Source organism: Chiloscyllium punctatum, chromosome 36, assembly GCF_047496795.1.
Source record: "Chiloscyllium punctatum isolate Juve2018m chromosome 36, sChiPun1.3, whole genome shotgun sequence".
In the NCBI taxonomy this organism is placed as follows: domain Eukaryota; kingdom Metazoa; phylum Chordata; class Chondrichthyes; order Orectolobiformes; family Hemiscylliidae; genus Chiloscyllium; species Chiloscyllium punctatum.
The window spans coordinates 23892347-23906990 of record NC_092774.1 but is presented as its reverse complement, the minus strand read 5'-3'; the positions used below and the strand labels follow the sequence as shown (position 1 = coordinate 23906990).

The 14644-nt window shown below is 46.5% G+C and overlaps 1 protein-coding gene across 1 annotated transcript in view; it reads right to left on the bottom strand.

The window, feature by feature from the left end:
- The window catches only part of LOC140460039 (uncharacterized), a 69668-nt gene extending 65908 nt beyond the window's left edge, over nt 1-3760 (bottom strand). The window contains exons 1-2 of the mRNA XM_072554446.1: nt 1972-3760; nt 899-970 (exon numbers count right to left, since the gene is read on the bottom strand). The gene's annotated coding sequence lies outside the window, so the exon portion shown is untranslated. The remainder of the gene's footprint in view (nt 1-898; nt 971-1971) is intronic.
- Nucleotides 3761-14644: the final 10884 nt, after the last annotated feature.

Below are 14644 nucleotides of genomic sequence, written 5' to 3'. Positions count from 1 at the left end.
GTCATGAGTCGTTTGCGCGTACAACCAGGAGCATGCAGGCTTTGCTGACACCAGCGGACATGCGCAGTGCTTGCTGACACCGAGGGTCATGCACATTATGCACTTCAGAAATGCTTACGTTACTGACAGATTTGAACTGTCCAAATGGCAATCGGAGGAAAAAAAAGTTGAACCACAATTTCCTTCCCCCCCACTCCGTGGCTCGACATTGTATTCCTTTTGCATTTTGGCTGACTGCCCGTAAGGGCGGCACGGTGGCAAGCACTGCTGCCTCACAGCGCCAGAAACCCAGGTTCAATTCCCACCTCAGGCGACTGTGTGGGTGTCTGTGTGGGTTTCCTCGTGCAGGTTAGGGTGAACTGGCCATTCTAAATTACCCGTAGTGTTAGGTAAGAGGTAAATGTATGGGTGGGTTGCGCTTCGGCGGGCCGGTGTGGACTTGTTGGGCCGAAGGGCCTGTTTCCACACTAAGTAATCTAATCTTTTGTACTTCTTTTCCTTCGGTTAGGGGAGCCACAAACTGGAGGGCATAGGTTTAGGTTGAGTGGGGAAAGATGAGGGACCAAAAGGATTAGAAAAAAAGTGTGACATTTAATTTGCCTCAAGAAATGCCAGGACTAGAGGGTGAGTGGGGAAAGGTTTAAAACGGACCTAAGGGGTAACTTGTTTCACGCAGAGGATGGTAAATGTATTGAATGAGCTGCCGGAGCGGAGGCTGGTACAATTACAACTTTTAAAAGGCATCTGAATGGGTTTAAAGGGGTTGGGCCAAGTGTTGGCAAATAGGAATAGATTAATTTAGGATATCTGGTCGGCACAGACCAAACTGTTTCATTCCGTGCTCCATGACTCTATTCTACATAGAAACAATTTCACAATATTAGAATAGGCAACTCACCCCTTACAGTCTGTCCTCAACGGTGGCCAAATTGCACATATTTCAACACAAGTTTCAGAAAGATGCGTGCAGCTTTTTTAAAAATAGAATTGAACATGCTTTAATGTTGTTTCTGAGTACCTATTCTCAATGTTAAAGATCAGTCATTTCTCGTGCACCCCCATCTTCCAGGTAGAGTCATCACCATCTGTCTCTCTCTTCTTAGAAGGGCTTGATACAGCAATCAAAGAGGGATGGAGGTACGAGAAATAACAGGTGGTGGGGAAAGAGAATGGTTGAGGGGGGAGGAGCTGAGGGTGGGTGTCAAGAGAGAGAAAATGGACAGGGGGACAGAAAGAGAATGGACAGAGGGCAGTGACACTACAAATCCAACCTTCCCCAGGACCACAGTAATCATTTCTCAATATACAAATGGCTAAAGCAGTAGAATCACATAATCCCTGCAGGCCATTCAGCCCATTTACCTCACACTGACCTTCCAAATAGCATCCCACCAGACCAACCCACTTACCATACAACCCTGCAGTTCCCCATGGCTTACGCACCTGAAAATGCATATCCTTGGACACTTCAGCACAGCTGATCCACCCTAAACTGCAGATCTTTGGACTGTGGGAGGAACCCACGCAGACACAAGGGGGACAATGTGCCAAAGTCGCCTGAGGCTGGAATCAAACCCAGCACTGTGAGGCAGCAGTACTGACCACTGAGCCACCATGCCACCCAGAGCTTTGATGTTCTGCTTTATCTTTTTAGCTTCTGACTTCTCATGCGCCCTCAGCAAAGGCTCTGCCCTCCTGAGATTTGTGGACCACACCCACTGCAGCCTCCCTTTCCCACTTCTCCTGTCCTGAGCACGTCGGTTCCTGAACCTGGTGCCAGACAGACACCGATGCCATCTGGCCTCCTGCTGCTAACTTCAGAGAAAGACGACAATCACCTGTAAATATTCTGCCCTTAGCCCCAGCGTCCCCCCACCACTCAGCCAGTTAGCTGCTCCCCCTGCCTCCCAATCTCAGATTCCCTTTACCTGTGTGATTCACACTCACACCCTTCTGACCCTGTCCACTGACCTAATCAGAAGGCTCTGTCCAGAGGGGAATGACCATCTCCTGGAATAAAGTGTCCGGTTAACTTTCCCCGTGACGTGTCTGCAGCCTGGCTTCCTCTGAGCCAAAGGTCTTCCAGCATGTGTTTACGCTGAATCACAGCATCCAGAACCTCCCACCTTCTGCAAAGTGAAAGACAAGTCTCACCCTGCCCTCTCCAATGTGTGAGTGTAGATTAGATTCGATTCTCTACAGTATGGAAACAGGTCCTTTGGCCCAAAATGTTCACATTGACCCTCCAAAGAGTAACCCACCCAGACCTGTTCCCCTACCTTATATTTACCTCTGACTAATGCACCCAACACTATGTGGAATTTAGCATGGCCAATTCAACTGACCTGCTCATCTTTTGGATTGTGGGAGGAAACTAGAGCACCTGGAGGAAACCCATGAGGAGAATGTGCCAACTCCACATAGACAGTTGTCCGAGGTGGGAATCGAACCCGGATCCCTGGTGCTGTAAGGCCGATAGCCAAGTCTCAACTGGGACCTTGGGTGACCACACTACACTTAACACTGTCTCTCACTCCCACACATACACACCCAGTCACACAGACCCTCTCTCACACACACCTCCCACACCCTCTCACAGGCTTATACTCCACTGCATCGACACACTTTAGCAAGCATGCACATGCAAACACTCACTCTCTCATGCGCACGCGCACACACACACACACAAACCTATGCAGTGAATTTGCATTTGCAGATACATTGTATTTTGCTCAAAAAGCACAATCTGCAGGCAGTCAATCTATGTAATATTTTATAAATTCCTACTTTGGAAATAGAACATGTGTGACTCAGGACTGGGATACAGACAGACTTGAACCTCACACCTTTCTTGCTTTATCTGAGATGAGATGTCACCTATTTTTACAAAATCTTAAGTCATCGGGAGAATGTGACTTAAAAGTAGTTCTGGGATATACATGTTAATGAACCGAAACCTGCAACCCATTCTCAAAGATGAAAGACTGAATCGCAACTGGACTTGTTCAGGAAATCTTATCAACTGCATGACACTGTAATGTTTTGCGATAAATTCTATGTCTAATGATCCTGCTCAACAGCTACCCGATGAAGGAGCAGCGCTCCCAAAGCTAGCGCTTCCAAATAAATCTGTTGGGACTCTAACCTGGAGTTGTGTCGATTTTAACTTTCTCCACCTCAGTCCAACACCAGCAACTGCCATTCATTTCGAATGAACACAGCCCCCACCTCCTGGTGCTGCCAGGAAACTTTACAATGCCCATAAAACAACACAGTACCTGCACTCCTGAAATATCTGCAATTTCCAACGATACGAGCTACTCATTCACTGTTCCACTGATACACGACATTGGAAACTTAGTGCAGGAGGCTGAAAGAAATCGACAGGTTTAAAACAAAAACCATTTGAAGCTCAAAGCCTTCAATGAGAGTCTGAGCCTGGCGGTAAGTTCAGGTAACCCTTTATTGTGACCCAACTTTGTTACAGCTTCAGATTCCACCCCCAGCAAAAAGGGAATGGGAGGGGCCCAGTGGGAGGGGGAGAGAAAGGGGGCGGGGGGCACAGAGGGGGGGCATGGGTGCAGTGTGGAGTCAACCATAGGCCAGACAGGGGAAAGGATGCAGCTGGGACGACCGAGTGAATCCTTTCCCACAACGGCAGTTTCCTTCCCGAAAAATGGCGTGAGTGAATCAGATGGGGTTTTCTCACCCCAACACCACCCCCCACCCCCACAACTCCGCCCCCAAAACTGGCTTCATCGTTAGACTTGGAACTCCAGATTACTGACTGAATTCCAATTTCACCATCTGCCACGGCAGGATTCGAACCCAGGAGGCCCCAGAACTGGGTTAATACGCCAGTCAATAATGGCACTCAGCCGTCACTCCTTCAATGCCCCTGCTATTGTACGTGAACTTGCTGGTGCCTCTGCAGGTGGGAGGAGCAGGTGAACACCTTACTGCACCCGGGACAACTGAAGGGCCTGTCCCCTATGTGGACCTGCTGGTGTTTCTGAAGTGCGATGGCCTGGGTAAAGCACTTCCCACACTCGGAACAACTAAAGGGCCTCTCCCCCGTGTGGATCCGCTGGTGGGTCTGGAGGTTGGAGGCCCGGGCAAAGCCCTTCCCACACTCGGGGCACCTGAAGGGCCTCTCCCCGGTGTGGGACCGCTGGTGTCTCAGCCGGGCAGAGGCCTGGGTAAAGCACTTCCCGCATTCACAGCAGCTGAAGGGCCTCTCCCCCGTGTGGACCCGCTGGTGGGTCTGCAGGGTGGAGGAATCGCTGAAGCCTTTACCGTACTCTGGGCAGCTGAAGGGCCGCTCCCCTGTGTGGAGCCGCTGATGGATCAGCAGGGCAGAGGCCTGGGTAAAGGCCTTCCTGCATTCGGAGCAGCTGAAGGGCCTCTCCCCTGTGTGGACCCGCCAATGGGTCAGCAGGTGAGAGGAATCACTGAAGGCCTTCCCGCACTCGGGGCAGGAGAGTGGCCTCTCCCCCTTGTGGATTCGCTGGTGCCTCAGCAGGGCAAAGGAATTGCTGAAGACCTTCCCACACTCGGGGCAGCTGAAAGGCCTCTCCCCCGTGTGGACCCGCCGGTGGGTCTGCAGGGCGGATGCCTGGGTAAAGCCCTTCCGGCACTCGGGGCAGCTGAAGGGCCTCTCTCCGGTGTGACTGCGCCGATGAGTCTCCAGAGCAGACGGGGCACAGAAGCCTTTCCCACAGTCGCCACACTTCCACGGTTTCTTCACAGGGCGGGATTCCTCAGGTTTCTCCATGGCCGAAGATTCAGCCGCACACAAACGTGGGTACAGCCCCACCCTGCCGTGAATTCCTCTTTCCAGGCCGTATAACTGCTTCAGGCTCCATACTCACTGCGCTGCAACGTAGGGTCTCTCATCCAGTCCGACTGATTCTAAAAATGCACTCGAGCAGGAAGCAAACGCTTTGCTCCTTCTCACAGAATCACAGTCAAAAATCGTTGCAGTCCCGATGTCCCAGTGTCACTGTCAGACATTGATGTGAAAGTGAGGACTGCAGATGCTGGAGAGTCAAGACTTCAAAAGTGAGACGCTGGAAAAACACTGTAGGTCAGGCAGCATCCGAGGAGCAGAAGAGTCAATGCTTCGAGCATAAGGCCTTCATCTGTCGATTTTGAAATTTCTGTCTTCAGATCTTCAAATACTCTGTAAAAAGAGATTACAAAAGTCATTACACTCAGTGCAGGGTAACAACTCTGAATAAGCAATTCTACTTTCTGCGGAATATACTTTTCTTTTGTTATTCCACAAAATTGAAGGCACCATCCCACACTCTCTCCCTCCTCTGTTCTCACTCCACTCTAATTCTCCTCAAGGTGCTGATTCAGGATCTTACAGATGCAACCAACAGAGTCATAGAGATGTACAGCATGGAAACAGACCCGAACCCAGGGAAAAGACTTTGTCTATTTATGCTATACATACCCCTCATAAATTTGCAACCTCTATAAGGTTACCCCTCAGGCTCCAACGCTCCAGGGAAAACAGCTCCAGTCTGTTCAGCCTCTCCCTATAGCTCAAATCCTCCAACCCTGGTGACATCCTTGTAAATCGTTTCTGAACCATTTCAAGTTTCACAACATCTTTTCGTTGGAAGGAGACCAGAATTGCACGCAATATTCCAACAGTGGCCTAACCAATGTTCTGCACAGCCGCAACATGACCTGCCAAGAGTACAAAATTAACATGAAAGAAGTCTTCGCTAAGCATTTGGTACTTAAAGTTTGACAAGGCACTGATGAAATGCATCCAACAATCTTGAAGGAAGGGACAACAGAAATTGTGGAAGCCATAATTTATCAGTCTTCCACGGACTTGGAGGTGCCAGAAAACTAGAGAACTGCAAACATTGCAGCCTGGTTTAAGAAAGGTTGTAAAGCTAATCTCAGCAATTATAGAGTCATAGAGATGTTTTGCTATCCTATCTTTCCCATAAAGGCTGACAGAACAGGCTGTGAGCAGGAGTCTGCTGGGCACCACCTTCATTAATCAAAAGGGAAAGAGCTATTGATTCAGCACCTCAGGAAATCTTGAGGCAGTCTTGGCTCCTATGCACATGTTGGGATCCATGTAAGGAGATGTTTATAGTTTGCTTCTGTACTTAGAATTCATAAATTGAAGCCAGTGTACATTCTAAAAATATTCAAGATTAAAAGTACAGAGAGATCAATATTATACAACAATCCAACAACCCCGTCCCAGGACAACACGCGCCTGACCCTCACAAAGATGGCGGCCGGTTGCCCGGGCAACCCGAGAGCTCCTTCGCCGGTGAAGTAAACACTGGGGCCTGTGGGGCTTCTATTGGAGGCCTCAGTCCTCCCCCTAGGAGTTTATAACCTCCCCAGTCTCCCTCCTCCCGCGGTTCCCAATCCTACCCTGTCTCACTGTCTCCTCTCCCCGGGGGCAGGAGCCAGGTCTTGGCGCTCGGGCCTGGCGACCTCCCCGGGATGTTTCTGAAACCTGGTCCTGTTCTGAAGAAGGATCACCGGGACCCGAAACCCGTCCTCACATTTCTCCCGACACGAGCTGCCGGACCTGCTCAGCTTTTCCAGCGGCTCCTGTTCTTGTTCCTTCAGCCGCCGGCGCCATTCCTCTCCCACACTCAGTAACACTGTCATTGTCCGGCCGCGGGACCTACACTGCACATGCGCCAACACACAGGGGGCGTGGTCCAAACAATGTCGTCACCAACCGAGGGGGCGTGGTTGGGGAGCCCTCCAACCAATAGGGGACAATGGGGGTTGGTTTTCCCCGCCCCCAGCCCCTGAAAGGTGGGTGTCATTTAAATGTGAATGTGGTTTTCTTTTTAATGTTCAGCCTGTTCAGGAATGTTACTCCAGACCTTTGGAAGGCTGAAACATTGGGAAACTTCCAGACACAAACAAAGGGGTTTTCAAAAATGAATAGAAATAGGGAAGGTAAATTACAAAAGAAGCCGAGTATAAAATATCAAAAGCTTCTATTGTTGTGCCAAAGGGAACAGAGTCGCTAAAGTAAATGTTGGTTCCTTGGAAGGTGAAACAGGTGAGTTAATAAGGGGAACACTGAAATGACAGAGCTGCTAAATCAATACTTTTCCTCAGTTTTCACGTTGGAGGACAGCAGTACCATTCGGATTGGAACGAGCAAGTCAAAGTCACATCAACGTCGATAGGTACACTATTAGGATTGAGGGCAAACAACTCCCCTAGTCCTGATGGCCTACATCTTAGGGTACTAAAGGAAGTGGCAGTGGAGATTGTGGATTCATTAGTTACAATGTTCTAAAATTCCCTGGACATGAGAAAGAATCATTGAGTTTATTTAACACAGAGATAGGTAGGTTCTTGATTGTCAAGGTGATCAAAGGTTATGGGGAGAAAGCGGGAGAATGGAGTTGAGAAACGTTTCAGCCATGATTGAATGGCTTAGTTACTGCTCCTATATCTTAGGATCCTATGGTTCCAGTGAATTGGAAAAATGCTAATGTAATGCCTGTATTCAGAAAGGGAGGCAGGCAATATGTGGGAAATTGCAGACCAGTTAGTTTAACTTCTGTTGTTGGGAAGGTGTTAGAGTCAATTATCAAGGAAGCAATATCAGGACGTTTGAGAAGTCAAAACTCTATCCATCACAGTCAGCATGGTTTTATGAAGGGCAAATCAGATTTGACTAAGTTCTTCATCGATGTAACAAGTGGATAATGATGATCGTGTAGATGTAATATATCTGGCTTTTCAGAAGGCATTTGTTAAAGTGCCACTCAAAGCGTTAATTCACAAGGTTAGATCATATGCGATATGGGCTGATTTATCAGCTTGGATAGGTGACTGGCTGATGGGCAGAAGACAGACAGTCCGAATTGATGGCTTTTTTTTCCTGGGTGGCAAGTCAGGTGCCACAGGGTTGGGTCCTTGGACCCCAGCTATTTACAATCTACATTAGTGACTTGGATACACGTATAAAAGGCTCATTTGCCAAATTTGTGGATGACACAAATAGGCGTGATGGTAAATTGCAATGAGGAAACATGAACCTTTCAAATGGATCTAGATAGGTTAGGAGAGTAGGACAAAATGTGGCAGATGGAGTTTAATGTGGATAAGTGTGAGGTCATGCATTTTGGTCAAAAAAAAATCAAAGCAAGCTATTATCTTATAGAGGGTTTGGGATGATCTGGTGCAGAGAGATCTGGATATCATCATTAATGAGTCACAGAAAACTAGCATGCAGGTACAGTAGATAATAAAGAAAGTGAATGCAGCATTCGCTTTTATCGCTAAAGGAATAGAACATAAAGGGAAGGAAGTGTTGCTGCAACCAAACATAGCATTGCTGAAACTGCACCTGGAGGATTGGGACCAGTTTTAAATGCAGTTCCCCTTATATGATTATGGTAGGGGATTTAACTTTCCAACCATAGACCAGGACTGCCATAGGTTTAAGGGTTTAGGTGGAGAGGAATTTGTTGAGCGTGTTCAAGAAAGATTTCTGATATAGTATGGAGAAGGTGCAAAACTTGACCTACTCTTGGGAAATAAGGCAGGACAGCAGACTGAGGTGTTAATGGCACCAGATCATCCCAAACCCTCTATTAGATAATAGGTTGCTTTGCTGTTTTTTTTTACCAAAATGCATGACCTCACACTTATCCACATTAAACTGAGTGCACTTTGGGGCCAGCGACCATAATTCTATTAATTTTAAAATAGTGATGGAAAAGGATAGACCAGATCTAAAAGTTGAAATTCCAAATTGGAGAATGTCTCATTTTGACAGTAATAGGCAAGAACTTTCAAAAGCTGTTTGGGGGCAGATGTTTGCAAGTAAAGAGACGGCTGGAAAATGGGAAGCCTTCAGAAATGAGATAACGAGAGTCCAGAGACAGTGTATTCCTGTTCGGGTGAAAGGAATGTCTGGTAGGTGTAGGGAATGTTGGATGACTGGAGAAATTGAGTGTTTGGGAAAGAAAAAGAAGGAAGCATATGTCAGGTATAGACAGGATAGATTCAGTGAATCCTTAGAAGAGTATAAAGTTGGTAGGAGTATACTTAAAAGGGAAATCAGGAGGGAAAAAAACTGGACATGAGATAACTATGGCAAATAGGGTTAAAGAGAATCCAAAGGGTTTTTACAAATACATTAAGGACAAAAGGGTCACTAGGGAGAGAATAGGGCTCAAAGATGAGCAAGGCAACCAATGTGTGGAATTACAGGAGATGGGGGAGATACTAAACGAGTATTTTGCATCAATGTTTACTCTGGAGAAGGACATGAAAAATATAGGATGTAGGGAAATAGATTATAACATCTTTAAAAATGTCCATATTACAGAGGTGGTGGTGCTGGATGTCTTGAAACACGAAGGTGGATACATCTACAGGACCTGATCAGGTGTACCAGAGAACTCTATGGGAGGCTACAGGAAGTGATTGTTGGGCCCCTTGCTGAAATATTTGTATCATTGATAGTCACAGGAGAGGTGCCGGAAAACTGGAGGTTGGTTAACGTGGTACCACTATTTAAGAAAGTGATCATGAAAAGCCAGGGAACCTGATCTCGGTGGTGGGCAGGTTATTGGAGTGAAACCTGAGACACAGGATTTACACATATTTGGAAAGGCAAGGACTGATTAAGGATAGTCGCCATGGCTTTGTGCATGGGAAATCATGTCTCACAAACTTGATTGAGTGATTTGAAGAAGTAACAAAGAAGAGTGATGAGGGCAGAGCAATGGACATGATCTATGTGGACTTCAGTAGGATGTTTGACAAGGTTCCCCAAGGGAGACTGGCTATAAGGTTAGATCTTATGGAATACAGAGAGAACGAGCCATTTGGATACAGAACTGGCTCAAAGGTGGTGGTGGAGAGTTGTTTTTCAGACTGGAGGCTTATGACCAGTGGAATGCCACAAGGATCGGCGCTAGGTCCACGACTTTCTGTATTTTTTAATGTAAATGACTTGGATGTGAACATAGGATGTATAGTTAGTAGGTTTGCTGATGACACCAAAATTGGAGGTGTAGTGAACAACGAGGAAAGTGACCTCAGATTACAATGGGATCTTGATCAGATGTACCAATGGGCTGAGGAGTGGCAGATGGAGTTTAATTTAGATGAATGCAAGGTGCTGCATTTTGGAAAAACAAATCAGAGCAGCACATCTACACTTAATGGTAAGGTTCTAGGAAGTGTTGTTGAACAAAGAAACCATGGAGTGCAGTTTCACAATTCCTTGAAAGTGGAGTTGCAGGTAGATAGGATAGTGAAGAAGGTGTTTGGTATACTTTCCTTTATTGGTCAGAGTATTGAGTATAGGATTTGAGAGGTCATGTTGTGGCTGTATAAGAGTATGTTGAGGCCACTTTTGGAATAAGTGTACAATTCCGGCATCCTTACTCTTGGAAGGATGTTGTGAAACTTGAAAGGGTTCAGAAAAGATTTACAAGGATGTTGCCAGGGTTGGAGGATTTGAGCTATCGGGAGAAGTTGACTAGGCTGAGGCTGTTCTCCCTGGAGTGGAGGCGGCTGAGGGGTGACCTGAGAGGTTTATACAATCATGAAAATCACGGATAGGGCAAATAGCCAAGGTCTTTTCCCTCCAAGATGGAGGAGTCCAAAACTAGAAGGTATAAGTTTAAGATGAGAGGGGGAAAGATTTAAAAAGGAACTAAGGGGCAACGTTTTCACGCAGAAGGTAGAGCGTGTATGGAATGAGCAGCCAGAGGTAGTGGTGGAGGTGGGTACAATTACAACATTTAAAAGGTGTCTAGATGAATAGTTCGGATTTAGAGGAATATGGAGCAAATGCTGGAACTTGGGACTGGGCCAGATTGGAACATCTGGTCGGCATGGATGAGTTGAACTGAAGTGTCTGTTTCTTTGCAATGTGACTCTGTAAGTCTAGAATTGCTATGACCGAAACTAGAACTTTTTACTGATAATCTTCCTGCTAGATTTTCTTAGTGCACCCAGTTTGTCGATTTCTGGTGGGGAAAATTGGCATATGTCCTGTATCCTGGAAATTCTGAAAAATAAAAATAAATAATTCTTCCTGTGAATGGTACAATCCACACCCCGTGATGTGAATGGTACAATCCTCCCCTTTACCTCTTCCACATCCTCCACCTTCGAATGATGCAATCGTCTCTCTCTGAATGGTATAATCCTTTACTCCCCCACAGCCATTAAGGGTACAACCTCCCAAGTCTCAATGGTACGATCCTTTCCACACCACCCCAAATGAATGGTCCAATCCTCCCCCTGGGAATCCTGAGCTGGGATTCCCCAATCCCTTTCTGTTTCACATTTCCGAAGCCTTTCCCATTTTGAAAACAGTCTCTGTTTCTGGTCTTCCCACCAAAGTGCATAACCTCAGACTTTACCACATTGTATTCCATCTGCCCCTTCTCTGACCATTCTCCTGGACTGTCCAAGCATTCTCAGCATGGACCCCTTTGGAACTCCAAAGACCCCTTTATGCCAACACTTTGCCTTCTGCCAGTCAGCCAATCCTCTATCCGTGCCAGTACCTTGCTCCTACACCAGTGAGTCTTATCTTACTTCGCAGCCTCCTGCACGGCACCTTGTCAAAGGCCTTCTGGAAATTCAAATCGCTCACGTCCACTGGCTCTCCCTTTGTCTAACTTACTCATTACCTGCTCAAAAGAATCCTAATAGATTTGTCAGACATGACCTCCTGTTGTCAAAGCTATGCAGACTCGGTCTTGTTTTAACATGCATCTCCACATACTCCCCACTCTCAGCCTTCATAAAACCTGTTAAGTTTACCCATTTTTACCATAAATACGTTGTTCTGCTCTTTAAAACGAATTCAAGTTTAAAGATTTCATATTATGTATGTACACTACCTTTGCCCCTCATAATATTTTATCCTTCTGAAGAAGACCTTCAAAAGAGATTAGCACAAGATATGAAACTGACTGTGACTGCATCAAGTAAAGGAGTTAGTAAGAATGAGAAAGGAGTGGCGAAATATCTAAACCTACCCATGCAATGGTCAAGAAGGCACAACAACATCTTTTCTTCCTCAAGATGCTCAACAAATTCGGCATGTCCATAATGACACTCACCAACATTTACAGATGCACGACAGAAAGCATTGAATCTGGGTGCATTACGCCCTGCTACGGCAACTGCTCTGCCCAGGACCGGAAGAAACTACAGAAGGTTGTGTGCACAGCACAGTCCATCACAGAAGCCAACCTCCCACCCATGAAATCCATCTACACTTCTCGTTGTCATGGAAAGGCTACCAACCTCAAGGACCCCTCCCACCCCGGGAATGATCTCCTGCACCATCTTCTGCCAGGCAGAAGATACAGAAGCTTGAACACATGTACCAACAGGTTCAAGAATAGCTTCTTCCCTGCTATTATTAGACTGCTGAATGGAGCTCTCCAATGTGAACTCTAATGTTGCTTCTGCGCACCTCCTGTGCAGCTGTAACTCTGTATGCCTCACTCTGTCTAAGCGCAGTGTGACCTGCATGTCCTTGTTTGCTCAGACCTGACTGTACTGCTGATAAAACAAAACTTTTGACTCTACTTAGGTATATAGCACAGTACAGGCCCTTTGGCACTCGATGCAGTACCGGCCCTTTATCCTACTCTAAGATCAGACTGACCTACATACCATTTATTGTACTAACTTTCATGTACCTATCCAAGAGTCCATTAAATGTCCCTAATGTATCTGACTCTACAACCACTGTTGACAGTGTATTTCACACAGACACCACTATCTGAGTAGAGAACCTACTCTGACATCTCCCCCGAAACCTTCCTCCAATTACCTTAAAGTAATGCTGAGTGGGGGGTGCTGGAAAACCATAGAAGTGGGTGGAGCTGATAGATTGAAAAGTTGATGGAAAAGGTCAAGAGGGCGGTGCTGAGTTGAAGGCCTGGGACTGGGATAAAGTTGGGGGGGCGGTGTGGAAAATGATGTCTGGCATTTGCAGTCCTCATTTTCTCCTCCTTAAAATTATAGACATTTGTAAGGGGCATGGATAGGGTGAATACCCAAGGTCTTTCCCCAGGTAGGGGAGTCCAGTACTAAAGGGGCATAGGTTGAAGGTGAGTGGGGAAAGGGACCTGGCGGGCAACATTTTCACGCAGAGGGTGGTGCGTGTATGGAATGAACTGCCAGCAGAAGTGGTGGAGGCTGGTATAATTACAACATTTAAAAGGCATCTGGATTGGGATATGAATAGGAAGGGTACAAATGAACATAAGCCAAATGCTGGCAAATGGGTCACTAGATTCATTTAAGATATGGACTGAAGGGTTTGTTTCCAGCTCTACAACTCTATGACTATGTCTACATAGTTGAAACCAATTTCCAAAATGAGGAAAAAGTCATTCACCCCTTAAATCTTCTGGATTAGTGGTGCTGGAAGAGCACAGCAGTTCAGGCAGCATCCAAGTAGCTTCGAAATCGACGTTTCGGGCAAAAGCCCTTCATCAGGAATAAAGGCAGTGAGCCTGAAGCGTGGAGAGATAAGGTAGAGGAGGGTGAGGGTGGGGAGAGAGTAGCATAGAGTACAATGGGTGAGTGGGGGAGGGGATGAAGGTGATAGGTCAAGGAGGAGAGGGTGGAGTGGATAGGTGGAAAAGGAGATAGGCAGATAGGACAAGTCCGGACAAGTCATGGGGACAGTTACTGAGCTGGAAGTTTAGAACTAGGGTGAGGTGGGGGAAAGGGAAATGAGGAAACTGTTGAAGTCCACATTGATGCCCTGGAGTTGAAGTGTTCCGAGGCAGAAGATGAAGCATTCTTTCTCTAGGCATCTGGTGGTGAGGGAGCGGCGGTACAGCCTGTCCTGAGCTGTGGCCTAACTGCAAATATTCCAGTGCAATTTTCAGAAAGATTTCAGCAGCTCTTTTTAAAAAATTGAAATGCATTTAGACTTCAATGATGTTTCTGAATACATCATTTTAGCTATTCTCAATTTTAAAGATAAGAGTTTCGAGTGAACACAGCCCACACCTCCCAGTAACCTTTACAATGTTGATGAAACGATGCAGTACCTGTACTCCTTAAAAATTTACAATTTCTAACAATACTCGCTACTCATTCACTGCTCCATCTGATACACGACATTAGAAACTTAGTACAGGAGGCTGGAAGAAATGAGCAGCTTTAAAACAAAAAACCATCTGGAACTCAAAGCTTTCAATGAGAGTCTGAGCCCAGCAGTAAGTTCAGGTAATCTTTATTGTGACCCAACTTTGTTACAGCTTCAGATCCTCCCCCGCAAAAAGATGTAGAGAAAGTAGCTGCTTTTTAAACAGCTCAAGGTCAAAGCGCACACACTCCCCCTCCCCCCACTTTCTTTACTATCAGTCAGCACAGAGTTGTCCCTTTGTAATTGGATCCTTGGTACAGCCTAAACGTGTGGGGCCAGGAACGGGGGGAGTGGGAAGTGAAACAGACTGCTGTGAGTCTGGAGTCACGAGTAGGCCAGTCCGGGTAAAGGATGCAGCTGGGACGACTGAGTGAATCCTTTCCCACAACGGCAGTTTCCTTCCCTAAAACGGGCGTGAGTGAATCAGATTGGGGTTTTCTCTCCCCTCCCCCCCACAAACAAAAAATCGTTTCATCT